The 25,828-nt window shown below is 48.9% G+C and overlaps 1 long non-coding RNA gene across 1 annotated transcript; it reads right to left on the bottom strand.

Moving 5' to 3' along the window:
* Positions 1–24,016: 24,016 nt before the first annotated feature.
* Positions 24,017–24,740, bottom strand: LOC120962804 (uncharacterized). The gene is made up of 2 exons (XR_005753778.3): positions 24,403–24,740; positions 24,017–24,312 (listed from the first exon to the last, which is right to left on the bottom strand). It is a non-coding gene; the product is annotated as an uncharacterized lncRNA (long non-coding RNA).
* Positions 24,741–25,828: the final 1,088 nt, after the last annotated feature.

The raw sequence follows: 25,828 nt of genomic DNA, 5'->3' as shown, positions 1-25,828 counted from the left end.
ATTAAAGCACCTGACATTCAACTTGTAGCAGTAGCATTTTCCTCTTTCGCTTCTTCTTAATTAGGGAATAATTAATAGGCCTGTGATGGAAAGCATACCGGGATTCACTCACCTGTGAGTTGGTACATGAAGTGAAAATTTACAGCGCTGATGCATCTCCCATTTCTCTCTTCTTTGCCCTATTTCCTTTCTCAGTGAACTTTGCTCATGTCTCTCTGCTGCCAGCTGTCACGTGTTTCTTTTGGTTGGTTAATTATTTTCCTTCCTGCTACTTACTGGAAGTTTGCCTTGCTTAATTATTTTTCTTTTGCTGCACCGGTTGTGGTTTGAGTTACATATGAACTTGAGCTACTCCTTTTGTGCCCAAGCTACGTTTCTCTCTTAGTTGATTTTTCTGAAACCTCTTGTGATGTAAGCTGTACATTGCAGAGGCCGTGGATAACCTTGACAAGTTACACACATTGCGTCTCTGGGGCCTTCTGTTTGGATCTAATTCAGCTGAGTTTGGTCAGGTCTGTGGCCAAAACTTATCAGTCCAGTTTCTTTAATCTGAATGAACACAATTCGCTGCTTCATTTCTGCTATGATTTCCTTCGGTTTTCTTACTCAATTGAGCATTCCTGCTGTATATCCAGGATTCTTAGTGTTATGTGATACGATTGAGCATTTCAGTCACTTGCAGTGTGGGCAGCTTTCATCTTCTTGGCCCATTTTCAGCCTAAGCTTCAGTTGCGCCGAGTGGATTTTGTTAAAGGCAGGGGGTAAACTGCAAAATACACGGTGCTGACCGGCCCAGCCGAGCTGGCTCCACTTGGCGAGTTCTGATTGGCCCAGGACTAAACTTGCACCTCCATGACAAGTTGAGGGATGAAATAATCCACTTTTCCAAGTTCAAGGACCAAACCATCACCTCCATGACAAGTTGAGGGACCTGCAGTGCTATTACCTCGATTCATCCTGAGCGAGATGGCGGATTTGTTGTCGATGAACATCTTGGCCGCCTCTGTGTCCTGGTTCAGCAACTCGCCGGGCCGGGCATGTGAGATAACCAGATGCCCTGATAGGCGGCAGTGGAGCCGGCAATGTACTGTACCTCGCACGAGGAGAGAGCAACCACCTGCTGCTTCTGGGATTGCCAGCCGTGCAGTGATTGGCGGGATGCCCCCAATTATTTCAAACGGATGGGCGCGGATCAGGTTGGGGTGGATGCCGCTGGTGGAAGCATCGCGCCCACCAACTCGCTCGTGGTGAGAGAGCCACTGCATGTGGCGGGCCCGGAGAGGATTCTGGAAGCACCTGCGGGCACGGATACCCCGCCAACCACGGTTGCTGCTGCTGACACGACGGCTGCTGCATCGTTTGAATTGGGTGGCAACGGATCATGCGAGCCAATCTCGGTGATCCCTGCCGCTGGACCCCAGACTCTGGGCCCGGTGGTGGGGCAGACCTTGGTCGTTGTAGACCCCAAGGAGGTGGACGTGGCTGCCGCGGGTGGACCCCCTGGAGACAGTGACTCGGCGCCCCATCCGGTGGAGGCAGCTGCCGCGGGTGGGGCCCTGGTGAAAGCGACTTGCCACCCCAGTTGGAGACATGCACGGATCCCAAGGAAGATGCGCTAGTTGCGGCCTGTGTGCCGGATATTGGTGGGGCCCTTGATGGGAATCATGCAACGAGACGTGACTCACGTTGCTCGGCTGCTTTGGAGACGGCGATCTCTGCTGTTATGGATTTAAACCCTCCCTCGGATGTGAACATGACTGCCCAGGAGACTCAGACTGCACTGATGGTGGGGGAGTTGGGTGACCCGGCAGCCACATCGGCTGACCATGGCATGCATAACACGGTGCTGAACTTGGACGCTGATGGCGACATGCAGCCCGTGCAATTGTCAGAATTGGGAGGAATGAGGGCACATGAGGTGGTTGCCTTTGATAAGCTCAAGTGGTTCTGCTCATGTCTTGTGAAGAAGCTTGGCCCCCCATTGCTCAAGGAAGTTCAAGCATCTGGACTCAGACCCGAGGCGGAGCCTTTCACACCGCGGCGAACTACACATGCTACGCAGAGGGCACCCCACAGCAAGCAAGGAAAAGCCTCTCCGACCGAGAATGTTCTCATGCATGCGTTGGGATTGGCGCCACAAGACCTGGAGGTGGACGAGGCTATAGTGGATGAGCTACAACAGCTATTTGACTCCCCTCTTCGCTCCCAGCATGTTAGGGTGATTGCCGCGTTGTTTGGGAAGGAGGTTCCATCTGGGATTGAGATGTGCAAGGAGCCTGGGCTGTCGGTTGTTGCACACTAATTGTGCGCTCGGTGTTGGCTGTTTCTTCTTCTATATGGATCTAAACCCTCACATTTTGTGTTGGAATGTTAGGGGCCTAAACAGCCCGGCTAGGAAAAAGGATGTTAGAGATTTTGTGTCTTCAGTGAAAGTAAACCTAGTATGTCTTCAAGAGACTAAGCTTGATGTAATCGACCCCTTCATTGTTATGCAATGCATTGGACCGTCTCTTGACGGTTTTGCTTATCTACCGGCACATGATACACGTGGTGGTATCCTATTGGCATGCGACGACACGGTAATGGAGGTTGACAACATCATGCTTGATAACAACTCCCTTACCGGTCTTGTGCACACTAAGGATGGAGTGAATTGGTGGCTCACAGTGGTGTACGGCCCCCAAGGAGACGATCTTAAATCTCAATTCCTGGAGGAGCTTAAGAATAGAAGGGTGGCTTGTCAGGGCCCGTGGATGATTCTTGGAGACTTCAACATGATCCTACGGGCCTCGGAGAAAACCAACACCAATCTCAACCGTACGATGATGAGAAAGTTTAGGGACTTTGTGGACGAGCATGAGCTGAAAGAGCTATACATGCATGGTCGAAATTTCACCTGGAGTAACGAAAGGGATGCACCGGTCATGACCAAAATCCATAGAGTCCTAGTGTCGGTTGATTGGGAGCTCCACTTTGCGGATAGCTTGCTGCAAGCAATGTCCACCAATGTCTCGGATCACGCGCCGGTGCACTTGTCTACTAGTTGAAAGGATCGATATAGTTGACTAGAGGGGGGGTGAATAGGCAACTAACAATTTTTAGCTTTTCTTTACCAATTTAAACTTTGCATCAAAGTAGGTTGTCTAGATATGCAACTAAGTGAGCAACCTATATGATGCAATGACAACAAGCACACAAGCAAGCAAGGGATTTAACACAAGTACGCTTGCGAAAGTAAAGGGGCGAGATAACCAAGAGTGGAGCCGGTGAAGACGAGGATGTGTTATCGAAGTTCCTTCCTTTTGAGGGGAAGTACGTCTCCGTTGGAGCGGTGTGGAGGCACAATGCTCCCCAAGAAGCCACTAGGGCCACCGTATTCTCCTCACGCCCTCACACAATGCGAGATGCCGTGATTCCACTATTGGTGCCCTTGAAGGCGGGGACCGGACCTTTACAAACAAGGTTGGGGCAATCTCCACAGCTTAATTGGAGGCTCCCAACGACACCACAAAGCTTCACCACAATGGACTATGGCTCCACGGTGACCTCAACCGTCTAGGGTGCTCAAACACCCAAGAGTAACAAGATCCGCTAGGGATAAGTGGGGGGGGGGGATCAAATTTCTCTTGGTGGAAGTGTAGATCGGGGCCTTCTCAACCAATCCCGAGCAAATCAACAAGTTTGATTGGCTAGGGAGAGAGATCGGGCGAAAATGGAGCTTGGAGCAACAATGGAGCTTTTTGGGGGAAGAGGTAGGTCAACTTTGGGGAAGAAGACCTCCTTATATAGTGGGGGGAACAATCCAACCGTTACCCCCAAACCAGCCCCGCAGAGGGCGGTACTACCGCAGAAGGCAGCGGTACTACCGTGGAGCTCGGAGGGCAGGAGAGATACGGACTCGAGCGGTACTACCGCGGTGGTAGGGCGGTACTACCGCTCATGAGCGGCACTGCCGCCCTACTGCCGCTGCAAAGTACCGCACAATCCGACACGAAAAATGACCCCTCGAGTCGACGCGGTAGGGGCCTGGTGCCGCAGCGGTACTACTGCTGAGGACCCACCGGCGGTACTACCGCTGCGGAGCGGTACTGCCGCCTGTGACCCCTAAGCGGTACTACCGCTGGGACCAAACTCAGCCCAAAGAAGGGGGAAAGACACCTCCAATGAAGCGGAAAGGCTCAGAGGGTGTAAAGAGGATGTGTACGTGTTGATTCCACCCTAGCCTTACCAAAGCGGACCCCCTCTTGATAGTACGGTGACTCCTACGAAACTAGTCCACCAGAAAAGAAGCGAAAGAGCTACACCGTCTTGAATGACACTCCGAGGGGAAAGAAATCGTCTCGTGCCAAATGATGAATCTCTGAAATGCTCAAATCACACGATTAGTCCGCAAACATGTTGTCATCAATCACCAAAACTACATCTGGAGAGATATGCCTTAACAATCTCCCCCTTTTTGGTGGATTGATGACAACCAGGGATTTGCTCAAGGATATATCATGAAAGTGAAGATACTTAGAACTACAAAATATAGACGGGCTCCCCCTGAATGTGTGCACCTAGTTAGTAGTGCCTTTGGAATGTAGGACACACACATTTAGGATCAACACTCCCCCTATATTTTATAGTCCAACAACCTAAGCATAGGATACATGAGAGCAGGTAATATAACAGGATAGACAAGCAACTCAAGATACTAAAGAACTAGAAAGACATAGATAAAGATAAGGTAGCATATGTCTTACACCATATGTCTGGAACTTAGGTCTCACTGGCACACAACCAAACAAGGCAAATAGCGAGAAAACACAACGACACAACAAAGAAAACGACGACACCATAAAGCACAAATCCAAACAAATCCCTAAGCTCTCTCCCCCTTTGGCATCGAGACACCAAAAGGGCAAAGAGCGACGCTATGGCTCCAGGTGAAGGCAAACTGAGGAGCTCTCTCATCACATCCTGGCAGGGTCATCTGCACTGCCATCCTCAGTCGGAAACTGCTCGGTGTCGGAATCGGTCCATGGACAGTGCTGCTGAATCCAGATTCCCGATGCGAGGAAAGAGGGTCTCTCGAAAGACACGATGAAGGATGTCCAGGTAGGTAGACAACTCATAGGTTTCCTTCTTAGTCACAGGGTGAACCTTCACAGTGTAGTAGGGCCAGAGGGCTTGCTTGTGAGTGGAGTTGACGTTGCGGTGAGGGCGAAAGCCGACAGGAGTCTCAAGCCCGCGATCTTCCACCTCAAGTAACTGCATGAAGGCCTTCCACTTGACAGACAGTACCTTGCCATTTGTCATCCAGGTCAGAGTCCTTTCTTCATCAGTGCCAAGATGGACAGTAGCATAGAATTGAGCCACCAAATCTGCATCAAAGTCCTTGTTGAACTGCATGATTCTGAGAATGTTTAGCTGAGCACACATCTGAAGAGCTTCACCAAAGTATTCAGGATCCTTTTCCATGGCATCCGTGTCGATGGAGCGAACATCAACATAGAGATTCTTCTTGGCCTTGATCACATCAAAGTAGATGGCAAACTGAAAGCAGTTCCAGAACGGGCGGTTGACCAAATTGGATTCTTGGTCTTCCGCATAGGGGTTGCGGCGACGCCTTTCCCAGAACTCCTTGGCAGACAACTCAGTCATAGTCTTGCCCCTTGGCTTCGGCCTGTTGGCAGGCTTCTTCTGGAGTTGAGGCAGAGGTGCCGCACTAGAGGAAGCACCTACTGACTCTGAGGTGCGGTAGCGCTTTGAAGTTGCACGTCCGGGGTTGACACGGCGGACTTGCTGCTCAGGATGTTCATCACCTGGAACCAAACACACGAACAGAAGAACCAACACGAAAGAAAGAGCGTAAGCTTCCAAACAAAACAACATGGATCAAACAGTGGTAGGAAAATGATGGAATCTGGCAGGCAGCGGTAGTACCGCTGGCCATAGGCGGCAGTACCGCTCCAGCGGGAGCGGTAGTACCGCTCAAGACTGGGGAACGGCGGTTCCTACTGCCGTGGTCAGATCCGGCACTACCGGACTGCCAAATTCAAAAATACTCCTACCAAAACTTAATCCACACAGTCTGGACGCCTTCTCCAAACTAATCAAGCCGAGATTTAGCCAAAAATCGAGAGATGCAACCACTATTGCCCCAAAAACGCTAGATCTGAGAACTAGACAAAAGGAGAGAAGGAACGAGGGCAATACCGGCATCCATGGCAAGAGGACGAGGTGGGGATCGACTCCACCAAAGGGAATGGAGAGGGATGGCTCGGAGACGGCGGCCCGCCGGAGGCCTCCCGCGGCGAGGCGATGCTGGAGAGAAGAAGAGAGACGAAGGGGCGGTGCGAATGGGTATGGGGGAGGAGAAACCTCCCCCTGCCCCGACATAACCCCCTGGTCCCACCCCCAACGGTAGTACCGCTCGGGTGGGCGGTAGTACCGCTTGTCAACATAAGCGGGAGTACCGCGCACCACCAACGGTAGTACCGCCCAGCAAGACCCAAAGCCGAGACACCAAACGACTAGCTCAAAAGAAGGGAAAAACAAAAAGGCAAGAAGAGGAGACTAAGACAAGGCAGAGAAAAAGAAAGGCAAGAGACAACGAGGACCAACCACAAGACACAACCTCTCCAAGGAGAGGGCGGTGGCCGGAGCCACCTATGTTTGAGTCAATTGGTATGGCACCGCGAAGAATTATCCTTGGGCCCATGACCAAAACTCGTCTTTGAAGCACAAGTACCATAAAAATGGCTAATGTGAAAGAGTTGATCAATTTATGCATAATAAGGAGAGGGAGAGTTCATTAAGAGAACAACACTCCCCCTATTTCCATGCCTACACCTAAACAAGATAACAAGTTGAGTATGGTGGGGAGTGCAAGTGTTCAAGCAACATTGCTCGAATCAATGATATTTAGTTCATGCCTTAACTCGCGAAATCTTGCTTCATCCAACGGCTTCGTGAAAATATCTGCAAGGTTATCATGAGTGTTGACATAGTTGAGCTCGATCTCCCCTCGCCTAATATGATCCCGGATGAAGTGATACCGAATCTCAATATGCTTCGTCTTGAAGTGTTGCACCGGGTTGAGAGAAATCTTGATGGCACTTTCATTGTCACACCAAATAGGCATTTTGTCACAAATGACACCGTAATCCTTTAAAGTTTGCCTCATCCATAAGAGTTGTGCACAACAACTGCCGCCCGCCACATACTCCGCTTCGGTGGACGAGAGAGACACACAACTTTGCTTTTTAGAAGACCAACTTACCAAAGAGCAACCAAGGAATTGGCACCCTCCGGAAGTGGACTTCCTATCCACTTTGTCTCCCGCCCAATCGGAGTCCGAATACCCTACAATCTTGAAGTTTGTTCCTCTTGGGTACCATAAGCCAAAGTTTGGGGTATGAGCCAAATATCGAAAGATTCGCTTGACCGCCACAAAGTGGCTTTCCTTAGGTGCGGCTTGAAAAGATGCACAAATTCCCACACAACATGATATCCGGTCTAGATGCACAAAGGTAAAGTAAGGAACCAATCATGGAGGGATATACCTTTTGATCCACTGCTTTACCATTGGGATCGATGTCAAGTTGGCACTTGGTGGGCATTGGAGTGGACGCCGGCTTGACATCACTTAGCTTGAATCTCTTGAGCATGTCTTGAGTGTATTTGGCTTGGTTGATGAAGGTTCCTTCTCTTCTTTGCTTTACTTCGAAACCGAGAAAGAACTTCAACTCTCCCATGGAGGACATCTTGAGTTTTGAGGTCATGAGTGCGGCAAATTCCTCATTGAAAGCTTTGTTAGGGGAACCAAAGATAATGTCATCAACATATAGTTGGCACACAAACAACTCCCCTTTAACCTTCTTAGTAAAAAGAGTGGGGTCGATTAGCCCAACTTCAAACCCACGATCTTGTAACAACTCGGTAAGATGGTCATACCACGCACGTGGGGCTTGCTTAAGGCCATAGAGTGCCTTATCGAGTTGATACACATGATCGGGAAAGTAGGGATCCTCGAACCCGGGGGGTTGCTTGACATAAACCAACTCATTAATAGGACCATTAAGAAAAACACTCTTCACATCCATTTGTTGCAACTTAAAGTTGTGATGAGAAGCATAAGCAATCAACAAATGAATAGATTCAAGGCGAGCAACGGGAGCAAAGGTTTCACCGTAGTCGATACCCTCGACTTGGGAGTAGCCTTGTGCCACCAATCGTGCCTTGTTGCGGATGATGGTCCCATGAGCATCTTGCTTGTTCTTGAATATCCACTTGGTTCCAATGACATTGTGGTTCCCCGTTGGCCTTGGCACTAATCTCCACACCTTGTTGTACTCGAAGTTGTTGAGTTCTTCATGCATGGCATTGAGCCAATCCGGATCTTCGAGTGCTTCATATACCTTCTGGGGTTCCACACAAGAGACAAACGCGTGATGTTCACAATAGTTTGCCAATTGTCTACGAGTGCTTACCCCCTTTTGAATGCTTCCAAGCACATTCTTCATGAGATGACCCTTGGTGGAGAGCTTGGAAGCAATCTTGGCGGCACGACGCTCCAATTCCTCCTCGGTGGTGAGTTGAGGAGCGGTCACTTGATCATCTTGAGCGCCGTCTTGAGCTTGTTCTTGATCTTGAACTTGCTCGGAGGAGAGAACTTGACCTTGGGCATCACTTGGTGTGTCACCACCGTCTTGAGCATGATCTTGCCCTTGGTCTTGTTCATGAGGTTGAGGGCCTTCACTTTGTTCTTCGGAAGCGTGCGGGCCTTGGGTTGGTGATGGCTCCACTTGAGTGGAGCATTGTCTTTCTCCTTCGGCCACAAGGGGTTCCTCAATGGGTAGGATAAAACCAACACCCATTCTTCTTATGGCTTGAGGAGGAATTTCATCACCTACATCACAAGTGCCACTTTGCTCCACTTGGGAGCCGTTATTCTCATCAAACTCCACGTTACACGTCTCCTCAATAAGTCCCGTGGATTTATTGAGGACACGGTAAGCATGAGAGTTTGTAGCATAGCCAACAAATATGCCCTCATAAGCTCTAGCCTCAAATTTAGACAACCGAACACCTTTCTTGAGAATGAAACACTTACACCCGAACACCCGAAAGTACTTGAGGTTGGGCTTGTTACCGGTGAGTATCTCATATGGAGTCTTGTTCAAGCCCTTGCGGAGGTAGAGCCGATTGGATGCATGACACGCGGTGTTGATGGCTTCGGCCCAAAAGTTGTATGGAGACTTGAACTCCGCCATCATGGTCCTTGCGGCATCCATCAACGTCCGGTTCTTGCTCTCCGCAACACCATTTTGTTGAGGGGTGTAAGGTGTGGAATATTGATGCTTGATCCCCTCATCACTAAGAAACTCATCCAAGGTGTAGTTCTTGAACTCGGTGCCTTTGTCACTTCTTATTGTCAAGATCTTTGCATTGTGTTGACGTTGGGCTTCATTTGCAAAGTCAATGACGGTTTGTTGGGTCTCACTCTTCCTCTTGAAGAAATACACCCAAGTGTATCTTGAATAGTCATCCACAATCACCAAGCAATACTTTCTACCCCCAAGACTATCAAAGGATGGAGGCCCAAAGAGATCCAAATGAAGGAGCTCCAAAGGCCTCTTCGAGTAAATGAGAGTCGTGGGAGGGTGAGCCTTCTCATGAAGCTTTCCTTCGATACAAGCACTGCAAGCACGATCTTTAGCAAAACTAACGTTTGTTAGTCCATGGACATGGTCCCCTTGAGAAGACTTTGCAAAGATCTCATATTGACATGGGCTAAACGGCGATGCCAAAGCCATCCCACGTCAACTTTAGCCATTAGGCATGTCGCGGTCTTAGTGGGTCGCTTCGAAAAGTTAATCACATAGAGACCATTCTCGACATGCCCAACAAAGGCTACTTTAAGAGTCTTGCTCCACAAGAGGGCCACGGTATCAATATCAAAGAAGGTGGCAAAACCCATGATTGCAAGTTAACGGACGGAAAGTAAATTGTATGCAAGGGACTCAACAAGCATGACTTTCTCGATCGTGAGATCATGAGAAATGACTACTTTGCCGAGTCCCAATACCTTAGAAGACGAGGCATCACCCCACTCGACATTGGTGGGCATAGATGGAATCTTGTGCACGTCCACCACCAAGTCCTTGCTTCCGGTCATATGATTTGTAGCTCCACTATCGAGCAACCATGATCCCCCACCGGAAGCAAACACCTACAAGAGATCAGTGCTTGGTTTTAGGTACCCATTTTGTAATGGGTCCTTTGATGTTAGTAACAAGGGTCTTAGGAACCCAAATAGACCATTCAATATACTCATGAGGAGAACCAACAAATTTGGCATAAACATGCCATCACTAGCATGACATAGCACATAAGAAGGATTAAAGTCGCCGGCTTTGTTGGAAGGGGTGGCATTGCCCTTCTTGACACCGCCACCCTTCGCATTGTTCTTCTTCTCCTTGGAAGCACCCTCTCCCTCCTTCACAAAAGTTTGCTTGAGAGGAAGAGGTCGTTTGGTCTTGTCATTCTTCTTCTTATTCTTGGGCTTGGGTGCAAACCCAATCCCCTCCTTGGCCACAACTTCCTTTTGATTTCTCAAAAGGTCGTTGAGGTTCTTCTCACCTTGTATGCATGACACAAGCCTTTCTCAAGTTGCTCCTTCAACTTAGCATTCTCCTCAACAAGATGCACATGCTCACAACAAGGGTTAGTAGCATTTGCATTATCAATTAACACCATATGAGGAAAGGTGGCTTTCTCCTTAGTTAGCTTCACTTGGAGTTGATCATGAGACTCCTTGAGGCTAGCATGAACACCCTTCAAGACTTTGTGAGCCTTGTCGAGAATGTCAAACTCCTCTTTGAGTCTAGCAAGATCAACCCCAAGCTTTGCCTTCTCGGAGTTTAGCACAAGAGGCACAACAAGAGCATGATCAAGATCTTTCTTTAACTTAGCATGATCATCGTTGTATGACTCCTCAAGAGCCAAACGAAGACCACGCTCTTCGTCAAGAGCATTGGAAAGATCCGAAATCTCATCGGCATAGTCATGACTATGCCCCTCCATCTTAGAGATGGTATCTTCGTGAGCCTCGATCATGTCATTGGCTTCACCAAGTTGTTCCAAGAGAGCAACGAAGTGCTTCTTGGATTTACCCTTGAGTTTACCCATAAAGGTCTCAAACTCATTTTCCTCCATATTTGTCCCCTCATGTTCATCAATGCTATCCGTCGAAGAAGGATGATTAATGATGGTAGTTTTGATGTTGGGAGTTACCTTGTTGGTGGCTTTAGCCATGAGGCACTTGGCGGTGATGTCCTCATTGGGTGAGTTGAAGAGATACATCCGTGGAGTCATCGCAATGGCAACGGAGGCCATGGCAACCGACTCACCATCTTCATCATCGTCATCATCCTCATTGTACTCTTCTTGTACCACCAATGCCTTGGGAGGAGTCTTCTTGGTGAAGTTACTCTTGTTGGGGAACGACTTGGCCTTGTCCTTTCAAATGAGCTTGCCACCATTGTCTTCCCTCTTCTCGTAAGGGCACTCCGCAACAAAGTGGCTCACATTGCCACAATTGAAGCAAGTCCTCACTCGTTGCTTGCCCTTTGCGCCACTTGAATTGTTCTTGTTGAAGTTTGGCCTTGAGTGGCTAAAGCTCTGCCAGCTTCTTGTAGACTGGCAGTCTCCGAGAGGAACCTTAACCCCCCGGGTTAGGCCGGGTGGGATGGTATACTTTTTTTTCGCCACAAGTGGGAACTCAGTCCTTGGTAAGACACAAGGGGGGAAGGAAGATCTTCACTCATTCATTAAGTAAGTGCCTGTGGTGAGACCCACAACAAACGAAGGGGGTGGAGGGACTCTTCTTGCTCCAAAATTGCCTTGAAGCAAGAGTCATGTGTTCATGATAGGCATACTTCGTATCTTTGAGGTTGCTCTCTTCTTCTTCCTCTTCATTCTCTTCCTCCATACTAACCTTGGCCTTTAGCGCAAGGTTGGGCTTCTTTACTCTTTGAGAGCGAAGAACCGCATTGTCGGCGGTCTTGTCCAAGATGCTCATAGCAACGAACTCATCCAACACTTCACTTGAGGACAAGGTGTGGAAGTCCGGCCTTTGACGAATGACGGAGGACATGGCTTTGTGGTAGGGCATCATTTCCTTGAGGAATTTGCGCTTGATCCAATTGTCATCCATGTCCTTACTTCCATGATCTCGGAGAGAGACCGCGAGTTTGGTTACTCTCCGAAAAAGCTCACGAGGTTCTTCATCTTCTTTCATTGCAAAATCATCGGCTTCATCTTGCACCACTTCATAGTTGGAGCATTGAATGCTTGCGCTTCCCCGATAGAGGGAAACAACTTGGAGCCAAGCATCTTTGGCCACGGTGTAGGGCCGGAGATGAGGAAGATCTTCGGGTGGGATTGCTTCTTGGATGATGAAGAGAGCATTCTCATTGAATTGATGATCCACAACTTCTCTAGGAGTGAAGTTACTTCGGTCATGCGGATAGAAACCTTCTTCAATGATTCTCCAAAGGTTAGTGTTCACATGATTTAAATGACGCTTAAAACGATAGACCCAAGAATCAAAATCTACATTCTTCTCAATCTTAGGGGCGGGGCCGGCATGATTCAAATGAGTGGAAGGGAGCGGTCCACCATAGACAAGTGGAGGTTCCACATGGGCAAAGATGCCGGTGCCATTTTTACCACTAGAAGAAGGAGCTTTCTCGCTAGTAGCTTCCCCTTTGTCGGAGGTAGCATCCGTCACCTTGTTGGCGGGATCACCCACTTTCAACGGTGCGGTGGAAAGTTTAAGCCCTTCTAAGAATTTATTAAACATGCTTTCGACCTCGGTAGTCATGGAGGTTTTCAATGTGTCCAACGCCACATTGAATTCCTCACGAGAGACCGCGGTTCCCCCATCTCCCGTAGACGACACTGGATTCACATCGGAGTGCTCCTCCACACCGTCTACGACGTCAACCATACTCTTCGGACGGTAAAGTCCTTAATAAAGAGACGAGGCTCTGATACTAATTGAAAGGATCGATATAGTTGACTAGAGGGGGGTGAATAGGCAACTAACAATTTTTAGCTTTTCTTTACCAATTAAACTTTGCATCAAAGTAGGTTGTCTAGATATGCAACTAAGTGAGCAACCTATATGATGCAATGACAACAAGCACACAAGCAAGCAAGGGATTTAACACAAGTACGCTTGCGAAAGTAAAGGGACGAGATAACCAAGAGTGGAGCCGGTGAAGACGAGGATGTGTTACCGAAGTTCCTTCCTTTTGAGGGGAAGTACGTCTCCGTTGGAGCGGTGTGGAGGCACAATGCTCCCCAAGAAGCCACTAGGGCCACCGTATTCTCCTCACGCCCTCACACAATGCGAGATGCCGTGATTCCACTATTGGTGCCCTTGAAGGCGGGGACCGGACCTTTCAAATAAGGTTGGGGCAATCTCCACAACTTAATTGGAGGCTCCCAACGACACCACAAAGCTTCACCACAATGGACTATGGCTCCGCGGTGACCTCAACCGTCTAGGGTGCTCAAACACCCAAGAGTAACAAGATCCGCTAGGGATAAGTGGGGGGAATCAAATTTCTCTTGGTGGAAGTGTAGATCGGGGCCTTCTCAACCAATCCCGAGCAAATCAACAAGTTTGATTGGCTAGGGAGAGAGATCGGGCGAAAATGGAGCTTGGAGCAACAATGGAGCTTTTTTGGGGAAGAGGTAGGTCAACTTTGGGGAAGAAGACCTCCTTATATAGTGGGGGAACAATCCAACCGTTACCCCCAAACCAGCCCCGCAGAGGGCGGTACTACCGCAGAAGGCAGCGGTACTACCGCTGAGAACAGCGGTACTACCACTTCCCCGGGCGGTACTACCGTGGAGCTCGGAGGGCAGGAGAGATACGGACTCGAGCGGTACTACCGCCGTGGTAGGGCGGTACTACCGCTCATGAGCGGCACTACCGCCCTACTGCCGCTGCAAAGTACCGCACAATCCGACACGAAAAATGACCCCTCGAGTCGGCGCGGTAGGGGCCTGGTACCGCAGCGGTACTACTGCTGAGGACCCACCGGCGGTACTACCGCTGCGGAGCGGTACTGCCGCCTGTGACCCCTAAGCGGTACTACCGCTGGGACCAGACTCAGCCCAAAGAAGGGGGAAAGACACCTCCAATGAAGCGGAAAGGCTCAGAGGGTGTAAAGAGGATGTGTACATGTTGATTCCACCCTAGCCTTACCAAAGCGGACCCCCTCTTGATAGTACGGTGACTCCTACGAAACTAATCCACCAGAAAAGAAGCGAAAAAGCTACACCGTCTTGAATGACACTCCGAGGGGAAAGAAATCGTCTCGTGCCAAATGATGAATCTCTGAAATGCTCAAATCACACGATTAGTCCGCAAACATGTTGTCATCAATCACCAAAACTACATCTGGAGAGATATGCCTTAACACTAGTGCACAATTCTGCCCTAAAAAGAGATTCCGGTTTGAGATTTTTTGGACTAAACTTGATGGCTTCATGGAAGCGATTCAGGAAGCTTGGGTTTGCGACGATTCCATCACGGACCCCTTCAAGAGGCTAGACACGCTCCTCAGGAATACCGCGGCGTTTTACAAGCTTGGGGACAGCGCAAAGTTGGAAATATCAAACTTCAAATGGTTGTGGCTAACTATGTTATCCTTCGATTGGAGAGAGCCCAGGAGTCTAGACTGCTTACCCTCGAGGAGTTGTGGCTTCGGCGCTCCCTTAAGCTTGTTGTACTGGGCCTGGCGTCCTTGGAGAGAACTATAGCTCGGCAGAGATCTAGGATCAGATGGTTGAGAGAAGGGGATGCCAACACTAAACTTTTTCCGATTGTGGCCAATGGGAGAAGAGCTAAAAACTATATCCTTAAAGTTAAAAAAGGAGAAGAGATTGCCACCGATCAGGAGCGCAAGGGTGAGATCTTCACGGAGGCCTACGAGGAGTTGTTGGGAGGGGGAATTCTAGGGAAGAAAGCCTCGACCTGGATTATCTGGACATAGATGAATGCGACCTGCATGAGCTCGAGGGCATGTTCACGGAAGAGGAAGTTTGGAACACCATTAGAGAGTTGCCACCGGATCGCGCCCCCGGTCCGGATGGCTTCATTGGTGCTTTCTACCAGAAGGCCTGGCCCATCATTAAGCATGACGTGATGGCAATAATGATGAAGTTATATGTGGGAGATGGCAGAGGGTTTGGCAAGCTTAATTGAGCGCACATTGTGCTTATCCCTAAAAAGCCAGACGTGGAACTTGTTGGTGACTACCGACCCATAAGTCTAACTCACAGCGCGGCTAAGTTGTTTGCTAAAATGCTCGCGCTCAGGGCAAGGAAGAGGATGAAAGAGGTCGTTGCTGCGAACCAATCGGCTTTTATCCAAGGACGAAATCTGCATGACAATTTCTTGTTGGTAAGGCAAGTGGCTAGGAAGATCCATGAACGAAGAGAACCTGGGGTGTTTCTCAAGCTTGATATCTCACGCGCTTTTGACTCCCTGTCGTGGCCATTTCTCTTTGAGGTTTTGAGAAAGAAAGGATTTGGTGCTAAGTGGATTGGATGGATCTCGATCCTGCTCAGAACTGCTTCAACTAAGGTGGTGGTGAATGGCATTCCTAGGAGAAGTATTGCTCATGCTTGTGGTCTTAGACAAGGAGACCCGGTGTCTCCCTTGTTGTTTGTGATTGCCATGGACGTCCTCATGAAGATTTTCAGCAAGGGTGTGGCACAGGGAGTTTTGAGCTCATTTTGCGGAATCACGGCCATGCAAAGGGTGTCTATTTATGCGGATGATGTTGCCCTTTTCGTCAGGCCCTCGAAAGGGGACTTGAGCTTTGTCAGTAGCGCGCTTCATGCCTTTGGTAAAGCATCGGGGCTATGCGTAAACTACCAAAAGTCATCGGCCATCCTCATCCGTGGCAATGAGCTTGATCAAGCACGTGTCGAGGCGATGTTGCAGTGCAATATTGGGGAGTTTCCTTGCAAGTATCTCGGACTGCAGTTGGCGATCCGGCAGCTTACGCGTGCGGAGTGGAAACCGATCATGGACAAGGCAAAAAAACTAGTTCTGGCTTGGCAGAGGGGCCTCATTCAACACCAAGGTCATCTCATCCTTGTTAAGTCGGTCATGTCAGCGAGGTCGGTGCATCACTTCATGGTTATGGATGCCCCGAAGTGGGTTTTTGAGGAATTGGACAAGTGGATGTGAGCTTTCTTCTGGACGGCGGAGGAGAAAGTGAATGGTGGGAAGTGTCTTGTTGCTTGGGACGCTATTTGCAGGCCAGTTTGTTTCGGCGGGCTGGGCGTAAAAAACTTGCAGTTACAAGTGTTCGCACTTCGAGTTAGATGGGAATTGCTACGGAGAACCGATCCGAGCAGGCCATGGCAGGATATGCGCTTGATAGTTGACTTGGAAGCTAGACAAGTTTTTGATAGTTTAGTCTGCATCACGGTGGGAGACGGCGCCAAAACTCTCTTCTGGCGAGATCGTTGGCTGCATGGAGCGTCCATTCTGGATTTTGCACCCCTGGTACACGGCATGGTGGACTCAAGAAGAAGAAATTGTCGAACGGTTCAACAAGCTCTGGATAATAACAGTTGGATCCAGGACTTGGAGGGAGAGCTCAACTTTACTGGCCACATCCAATTCCTAAACCTTTGCCAGGCTATCGCCACTTTCCCAGGGGATCCTCACACACCAGACAAATTCACATGGCCAGCGGATTCTTCGGGGCAGTACACGGCTCGATCGGTTTACAACAGGCTATGCCAGGGCCTGGAGAGGGTGCCTTACGCTGATTGCATATGGAGAAGTGGGGCGCCGCTAAAATGTAAAATCCATGTCTGGCTAGCTATCCAGCATCGGATTTGGACGTCGGATCGGCGAGCTCGACATGGGCTGCAAGATCACCCATCAACTTGCTACACGTGTTTGCAAGAGGAAGACAATGCTGAGCATATACACATCCAATGCCCCTACGCGAGACAGGTGTGGCACCAATGCTTCACTAGAATGAATTTGGTGGTGCCTCGGCCGCATGGGCAGGATAATCTGCTGGAGTGGTGGTTGCTAGCTAGAAGAAACTTCACTAGGGCTAGCAAGAAAGCTTTTGACACGCTGGTGGTTGTCGTGGCATGGTCGCTTTGGAAGCAAAGAAACGTGAGGGTGTTCAACCGGATAAATCAACAAAAAACGGTCGATGAACTACACCAACACATCATGGACGAGATCAAAGAGTGGAAGGAGGACGGATTAGGTGCTGGATGTTTAGATAGTTTTCTGAGAGAGTAGGCTTTGCTTCATAGGAGTGGGTGTAGGTGGTTTTTTCTTCTTTTGTGTGATGTTCGCATCACTCGTAACTTCTTGTAAATATTTCTGCCTTCTATAAAAATATGGTATGCCTTTGGCGTACTCTCGAAAAAAAGGCAAAGTGTCATATTGTGATATGGATAAGTATTGAGTTTTACTAGTAGTTGTCTCTTTAAAACCTTTTAGGTAAATTTTCCTTGGAGATAAATCCTGGTAAGGAAAAAGTATACCAAGCTACTTCCTCAGAAAAGAAAATTACAACTAGAAGAAAACTACAAAAGGAAAAGAAAAATTACAAAAGGAAAAAAAATTACAAAGATTTCAACTATTCTTTTGGTTGTTCAGTGTTATCCATAGTGTGTTGGGCTCTCCGTGTCGCTTCCCCATCTTTCACGGTCATTATTGTAATCCAATCAACACTCACGAACCGAGCGCTCCCCTCGGTCGCTCCCGTGGGTGACCAGGGAGCGAACCCAGCCCAGCCGCCAGCGCCTCTCACCGGCGCTCTCTTCCCTCGCCGCCGCCGGCAGGGGCCGCCGGGCGAAGCCCGCGCGGCTCGGCGGCGGCAGGGCCCTCCTCCTCCTCCTCCTGGTCACGCGGCGCGGGCCGTCACATCGGGGGAGCTCGGGCTCGTGGTCGCTGCGGGCGGCGCGGCGAGGCGACAAGGCAGCGCGGCGTGGCGGCTGGGCGTGCGCGGGCTGACGCGGCCGGGTGTGGGGTCCCGCGGCGTGGGGCGCTGGCCCAGGGACGGCCGGATGTGAGGTGAGCGGGCGCGGCGGATTTGGCGCTGTGCGGCCGCGTTCGGGCGCGGGGAGGCGTGCGCGGCATGGTTACGGCAGGGAGGCCGCGGATCTGGCGGGTCCGCACGTTTTTGAGAGGTGCGGCGGCTGCTGCATCACGATGAGGAGCCGATGGACGTCGACCGGAGATTGTGTGCTGCGCAGTGCTTCGGATCTGCTCGGATTCGGAGGTGTGGAGGAGCTTCGGGCGAAAGTCCAGCACTGACTTTGGGTCGATGCCGGCAACAACGGCGCCATGGCCATGGTGCCGTTCTCCTTCTTGAAGGTGTTGCCGTGGAGCTCCATTACACGACTCTTCGGGAGAAATCTTTAGCTTCGGATGGTCGAAGCGGGCGATGACGGCGGCTACGTCGTTTCCTTCTTTGAGGCATTGCCTTGGAGAGTCAGCATATTGCGGTTTGCACGGATCTCTTCGTCGGCGGGGACAGTGGACGTCGGGGCGGCGGCTCCGAGTGGTTTTTGTTTGTGCGCCGAGATGGCGATCTCGGAAACAATGCGAGTGGCAGCTCTATGAGGTGGGGCATGTTGGGGAACGTAGCAATTTCAATATTTTCCTATGTACACACAGGATCATGGTGATGCATAGCAACGAGAGGGGAGAGTGTGTCCATGTACCCTCGTAGACCAAAAGCGGAAGCGTTAGCACAACGCGGTTGATGTAGTCGTACGTCTTCATGATCCGACCGATCCAAGTACCGAACGCACGGCACCTCCGAGTTCAGCACACGTTCAACTCGATGACGTCCCGCGAGCTCTGATCCAGCAAAGCTTCGCCAGAGAATTTCGTCAGCACGACGGCGTGATGACGGTGATGATGATGCTACCGACGCAGGGCTTCGCCTAAGCACCGCTACGATATGACCGAGGTGGATTATGGTGGAGGGGGGCACCGCACACGGCTAAAAGATCAATGATCAACTTGTGTGTCTATGGGGTGCCCCCCTCCCCGTATATAAAGGAGTGGAGGAGGGGGAGGGCCAGCCCTCTACTATGGCGCGCCCTGGGGAGTCCTACTCCCACCGGGAGTAGGATTCCTCCCCTTCCAAGTAGTAGGAGTAGGAGAGAAGGAAGGGGAAGAGAGAAGAGAAGGAAGGAGGGGGCGCCGCCCCTCCCCTTAGTCCAATTCGGACTAGGCCTTGGGGGGCGCGCGGCCTGCCCTAGACAGCCCCTCTCTCTCTCCCCTAAAGCCCAATAAGGCCCATATACTCCCCGGCGAATTTCCGTAACTCTCCGGTACTCCGATAAATACCCGAATCACTCGAAACCTTTCCGATGCCCGAATATAGTCGTTCAATATATCGATCTTTATGTCTCGACCATTTCGAGACTCCTCGTCATGTCCCCGATCTCATCCGGGACTCCAAACTACCTTCGGACATCAAAACACATAAACTCATAATACTGATCGTCACCGAACGTTAAGCGTGCGGACCCTACGGGTTCGAGAACTATGTAGACATGAGCGAGACACGTCTTCGGTCAATAACCAATAGCGGAACCTGGATGCTCATATTGGCTCCCACATATTCTACGAAGATCTTTATCGGTCAAACCGCATAACAACATACGTTGTTCCCTTTGTCATCGGTATGTTACTTGTCCGAGATTCGATCGTCGGTATCTCAATACCTAGTTCAATCTCGTTACCGGCAAGTCTCTTTACTCGTTCTGTAATACATCATCCCGCAACTAACTCATTAGTTACAATGTTTGCAAGGCTTATAGTGATGTGCATTACCGAGTGGGCCCAGAGATACCTCTCCGACAATCGGAGTGACAAATCCTAATCTCGATCTATGCCAACTCAACAAGTACCATCGGAGACACCTGTAGAGCACCTTTATAATCACCCAGTTACGTTGTGACTTTTGGTAGCACACAAAGTGTTCCTCCGGTATTCGGGAGTTGCATAATCTCATAGTCATAGGAACATGTATAAGTCATGAAGAAAGCAATAGCAACATACTAAACGATCAAGTGCTAAGCTAACGGAATGGGTCAAGTCAATCACATTATTCTCTAATGATGTGATCCCGTTAATCAAATGACAACTCATGTCTATGGCTAGGAAACTTAACCATCTTTGATTCAACGAGCTAGTCAAGTAGAGGCATACTAGAGGTACTCTGTTTGTCTATGTATTCACACATGTACTAAGTTTCCGGTTAATACAATTCTAGCATGAATAATAAATATTTATCATGAAATAAGAAAATAAATAATAACTTTATTATTGCCTCTAGGGCATATTTCCTTCAGAGCTCACTCTCGACATTGGTTGGGTGGCTTCCTTGTCCGCTTGTGCGATGGGGGTGTCGGCTCGGTCGATGCGCCCCAGAGGGGGCGGTCTGACTCTATGTTGGGGCGGCGGCCCCGGATATGGTGCGACGTTCATGGTCTGCGAGCGGTTGCCCTGACCAGCGTGGGCTGCGGGCAGCTGGGCTGTGCGGCGTTGCTGCTCGAGGAGAGCGGTGGTATGTCGGGGCGGCGGCCCCGGAAGGCGGTGCCGGTGGAGTGCGTTGGGCGCGACGGAGCGGTGGATGTCGGGGCGCCGGCCCCGAGAGGATCTCTGTGGCGACCAGGCTTTTGTGGCAACGATGATGGTGGGAGCGATGTCGGCGACGCGACAATGGCTGCGGTAGTCGGCTCTTCTCCGGTGTGTCCGCGGTTTTGCCTCGGTTTGTTTGTTGCTGTGGAGTCGAAGCTGCGGTGGCGGGGCCCTGTGGTATACGATGACTGGCTGCAAGTGGCCCGTTCGGCGATTTTTCGTGGCGCCAGCTTGCGCCTGGTTTTGTTCTTCTGAGTTCTCCGTCAGAGTCGGAGTTGCGTTGTCTGGCCGCAGGTCGACATGTTGTCGATTAGGGTGGGCTTTGCCCTGAGTGTGCTTGTCTCTGGGAGTGGGCTTGGCCCTTGTTGTTCCGGTTTTTGCCCGGTTTTCCGTAATTAACTGGGCAATTCTTTTCTGCTTAATTAATAGATGAGGCAATCTTTGCCTCCGTTTCGAAAAAACGGTCATTATTGTCCTCACCATATCACTTGCGAGACTGATTTAAGATGTGTGTGGGGCGGAGGTTAGGGACGGGGCAGTAGGTCCTGCTGTAAGTGAGAGAGAGAGATAGGGGAGTGACGTTGGATTTTAAGGAGATATGTTTTTTTAGACAATCTCGCCAAGCTTTTATTCAACGGTCACAATGTCTACAGGGGTGAAAGGAATACCAACGGGCTGGCCTAACCAAACATGGCCACGACTTAACTGGCGCCGCGTATTGATTCGGGAAAGGGGAATGGGTCATGGGCCAAATTGGAGAGAAAGGGGAGTTGGGTTGCGCTGTTGCTGTGGCTGTTTCGGCCCTGGTGAATAGTTGGTTTAATCTAATTTGATTTAATTTGAACAGGAAATGAATATGGCTCAAAATAATGCCATTTCATTTCCAAAAGAAATCACAAAAATATTAGGCCCAATATATAGCATAGGAAAAAATATTTCCAGGCCCAATGTAGTTTTGTAAATTCATTTTCATGCAACAGGCCTTATAATACACTCATTTAAGTACTTCCCTAAATTCAGTTTAGGGTTTATAAAATACCCAAATTCATTCTTATGAACTCCAGATGATGCAAATATCATGTGATGGATATAATGATTTGTTAACATCCAACGACTAATTAAACATGCTCTACAAATGTTTGAACATAATCCTTTCGCAATGAGACTGAGAACTGATGGTCAAACAAATGTCTAGCAGTAGTTTATGATGTTTTAGTGTTCATATGCTTGCTTGAGAGATAGATATGTTGTCTGATGGTCAGTGCTTAATTTGTTCATGATTTCACATTAGAGAAGTTGGTATCATTACCTTTTCTGGTGGCGATTTTTTTATATCCCTTTTGTTTTTTGACTTGGCACAGATTTTGGAAGCTAGAGAGAAGTCGTGACAGAAAATTTGCAGTATACTGTCAGACAAACCTAGAGAGCAATGAAGACACAGTAGCTAGCTCTTACTTTGAGTAATGCACATGGTACTGTACCTATACCTGTAGAGGTTGTCAGCGTATTGAAAGGTGAGGATGCTTCCGACGGGCCCACATCTCCAGATTATGGTATCCTTGAAGAGTTAAAAGCACCAGGAGTCCCTGAACTTGCTCTCAATGTGATAGTTTAGTCCTACAACTTGAAATTTGACCCTACCCAGTCCCTGAACTTGCTCAAGATGTGCAAATCTAGTCCTGGCGAATCAGAGCCTGCCATGTGGACGCGTGGGTGCGCACCCGGTCAGCGCGTCGCATTTTGTAAAGAGCCCCCTGGCGTTGCTCCGAATCAACCCGCACTACCAGCACGGGGGCACCTGAATTTATTAACCTCATTTATTCTGTCGAGGGGGAGGAACTCCTGTAGCTTAAGCGCAGACATGCAAACTGTCTCTAATTCTTTTTCCTGAACTTAAGCGTGTGCACTCTGATCCTGAGATAGCATTGTCGTCTCTTGCCTTATCATGCACCCTTTTAGTTAAACAGACATGCAAACAAAATATTCACTCAGGCAAACATCAATAAATATGATATGCTAGCAGAAATAATTCTTTAGCAAATCCTCTAGATTTTTCAGATACGTGCTTGCTTATTTGTTCAATCAACAATCAAGTGTATAAGCTAGCAGGTACTGTTCTAAAAACAATTTCCTACATGAACGAGCTTGTGTAGCTAACTATACAACCCTATACAAACTCTACTGAATGTGTATATGACAGGTTTCCATTTGCGACGACATGCAAAGGTTAAATGGCCTGAACCTGATTCATGTTGCATATATATCCTCCACTGACATTATGTACTTTGCTGCTACAATGTACACTAACCATGACATTTCTTCCTCTGTTATTGTTAGAATTACAATCACTACTTCCCCCTAATCATCTTTCATAATCCGACATGAGCATAATCCCACACTGAATGGTTTTGTAACTGCTACAGTGCTAATTGTTGTCTCACACACTGGAATAGATTACAGTATGACCCACTTGACCAAAGATTTATTCCTGCACTACTTTGGTGCTTCTGATCCCCTATCCTTTTATCGAACTTCTAATTCTTCTTTCCTATCTGCATCTAGATTGTTTCATGGTGGCATTTTAATTCATAGAGCAGGTTTTTCTCTAGCAGGTAGTGTTCTAGGAAATGAGCTTGTGTAGCTAACTATGCAACTCTATACAAAGTTTACTGAATATGTGTATGACAGGTTTTCATTTGTGACGACCTGCAAGGGTTAAATGACCTGAACCTGATTCATGATGCATATATATCCTTCCCTGACACTATCATATATACACTAACCATGACATTTCTTCCTCTATTCTGGTCAGAACTACAATCTGATTACTACCCCCTAATCATCTTTCATAATCCCACAATGAATGGTTTTGTAACTGCTACTGTTTTAACATGATAAAATGGACAGCTCCTAACTGTTGTCTCACACACTGGTATAGATTACAGTATGACACACACTTTTGTACTTCTGATCCACCATTCTTTTTATCATAATCTGAATACTTCCTTTCCATCTGCATCTAGATTATTTCATGGTAGCATTTAAATTCATAGAGCAGATTTTTCTGTAACATGAGAATCTGATAAGAATAGAGACTAACCCAGAAACAAATCGATGATTAACATAACTGAATCTAAATCCTATAGCAGTCAGTCTGAAATTTCTTTGACTAAATATTGCAGAACCGATCAGGATCACAGAGAGTTACGGAATGGAGAAGATCACATCCCCATTAACAAAAACCAATGATTCACCTATCACCACCTGGGCTCGCAATGCAAACACGCAAGGAAAGAAATCATATTCCCATCAACAAGTTTTTCATGAAACATTCCTTAAAGAAATAGTTTATCAAGAAACATCTCAGGTACTGACATAGATTAATCCTATCCCCCAAATGAAGCCAAATCCTTTCTGAGTTCAGATAGTAGATAGAGAACCTTGGTAACCAACAACATACTCATAACGCATCCAACACTAGACAGAAAACAGCAACATAGTAAACTGCCATAGGCAAGGGCAAGTCTGACCCTTCTTCAGGTCGCTACTCTTCAGGTTCCAAGATGCTCAACCATCCGCAGCTGAGCAAAGACGGGGCGCTGGCAAAACAGACGATGAACAGGGTAAAGCCTTCCATCAAACAACAATGCCCAAACTCTAGGAGATCAAAGAGGGAACTCTCTCAGCACCAGCCACCACAGTAGACGGAGCCAGGCGGCCCATCTTGGCCAGGACCGCCCGGATCAGCTCTCGCTCCGAGGCTGGACTCCGAGGACGCTTGCATTGGATCGATTCATGACCCCGTCCCCTCCAGCTGACGCCGCTTTGCGGGAGGGCCTGGGGATCTCACCGGACTGGTGACCGAGTCGCCACCTGACGAGCAGGAGCTGGATCCGGAATCACTCCACGAAACCATGGCTGGGGCGGCTTGCTGGACGGCGGCGACGAGCTGCGGGCTTGAGCAGAGAGGAGAGCAGAGCAAAAACAGAGAGGGAGTGAGTGCGGGGCTGTCTGGATCGGAGGGCAGACCGTGGTCTCGTAAAAAATTAATTCAGGTGCTTTCGTGTCCTGCGGGTTGATTCGAACCAACGCCAGGGGCCTCTTTGCAAAATGCCGTGCGCTGACCGGGTCGGCACCCACGCGTCCACACGGCGCTCTGTGATTCGTCATGACCAAATTTGCACATTTGCTGCAAGTTCAAGGACTGGGTAGGGTCAAATTTCAAGTTCTAGTACTAAAGCATCACATTGAGAGCAAGTTCTAGGACTCCTGGTGCTTTTAACTCATACTTGAACCAATTCATCTGGAAGCACTATCAAAAGATTGATGTTGGAGCTGTTTCTTCAGATTACATCAGTGGTTGTGTGCCAACTTTTGCCCGTATTTAAAAGATGCCACTGAGTTGTCACAGTCTAGCACAAGCACACCCGACTTCCCCACAGATGATGTTGTAGCAAATGAGCAGTGTGTACCATTTGTAGACACTGCTCCATCAGCTGGGAAGAAGATGAACGGAAACGGCCATTGAGTGACCTCTACAAAAAGTTGTGATTCAGAAGGCTCATAGATCATAGCGATGGCAGTGATTGGAAGAGGACACGTACGGGTGGTCCATGCAGAAAGCACGCACGTTCCAATAGCAGGCGACGCTGAGGACATGTCTTTGGGTGACCTGGAGGAAGATGGCAATGCAGCATGCAAGATAGCAATGGCGATCGAGTTTGGTCATCGCCTTCTTGGCGCATCTAGTCATTACAACGGGAGAGAAAAAAAATCACACATAGTACACAGCAAGCTCTAACACCTCCACCTTCGGCCTGACAATTAACCATCCTCATCGTCAGTGCACTGGACCCCCACAACAATCTTGCACGGCCGCGGCACCACCGGCGACGTTGGCGGCGAGTTGAGGGAGCGCCGGAGCAGGCATGACACGGCTGCCACAAGCTCCTTTGTCGCCTTCCCTAAAAAGTTCAACACAATAAATAGAGAGAGTTTGGCTAGAAATAAAATAAATTGCACTTGAACACTTAGCTGCAAGAGCAGAGAAGATTTAAACTTTCAAGAGTTATAACCCATCTTGTTGTTCAAACTATTAGGACATTGCATTTGCAT

The sequence above is a fragment of the Aegilops tauschii genome, chromosome 4, assembly GCF_002575655.3.
Source record: "Aegilops tauschii subsp. strangulata cultivar AL8/78 chromosome 4, Aet v6.0, whole genome shotgun sequence".
Taxonomy (NCBI): domain Eukaryota; kingdom Viridiplantae; phylum Streptophyta; class Magnoliopsida; order Poales; family Poaceae; genus Aegilops; species Aegilops tauschii.
Note: the sequence above shows the minus strand (reverse complement) of the source record. Positions and strands in the feature narration are given on the sequence as shown.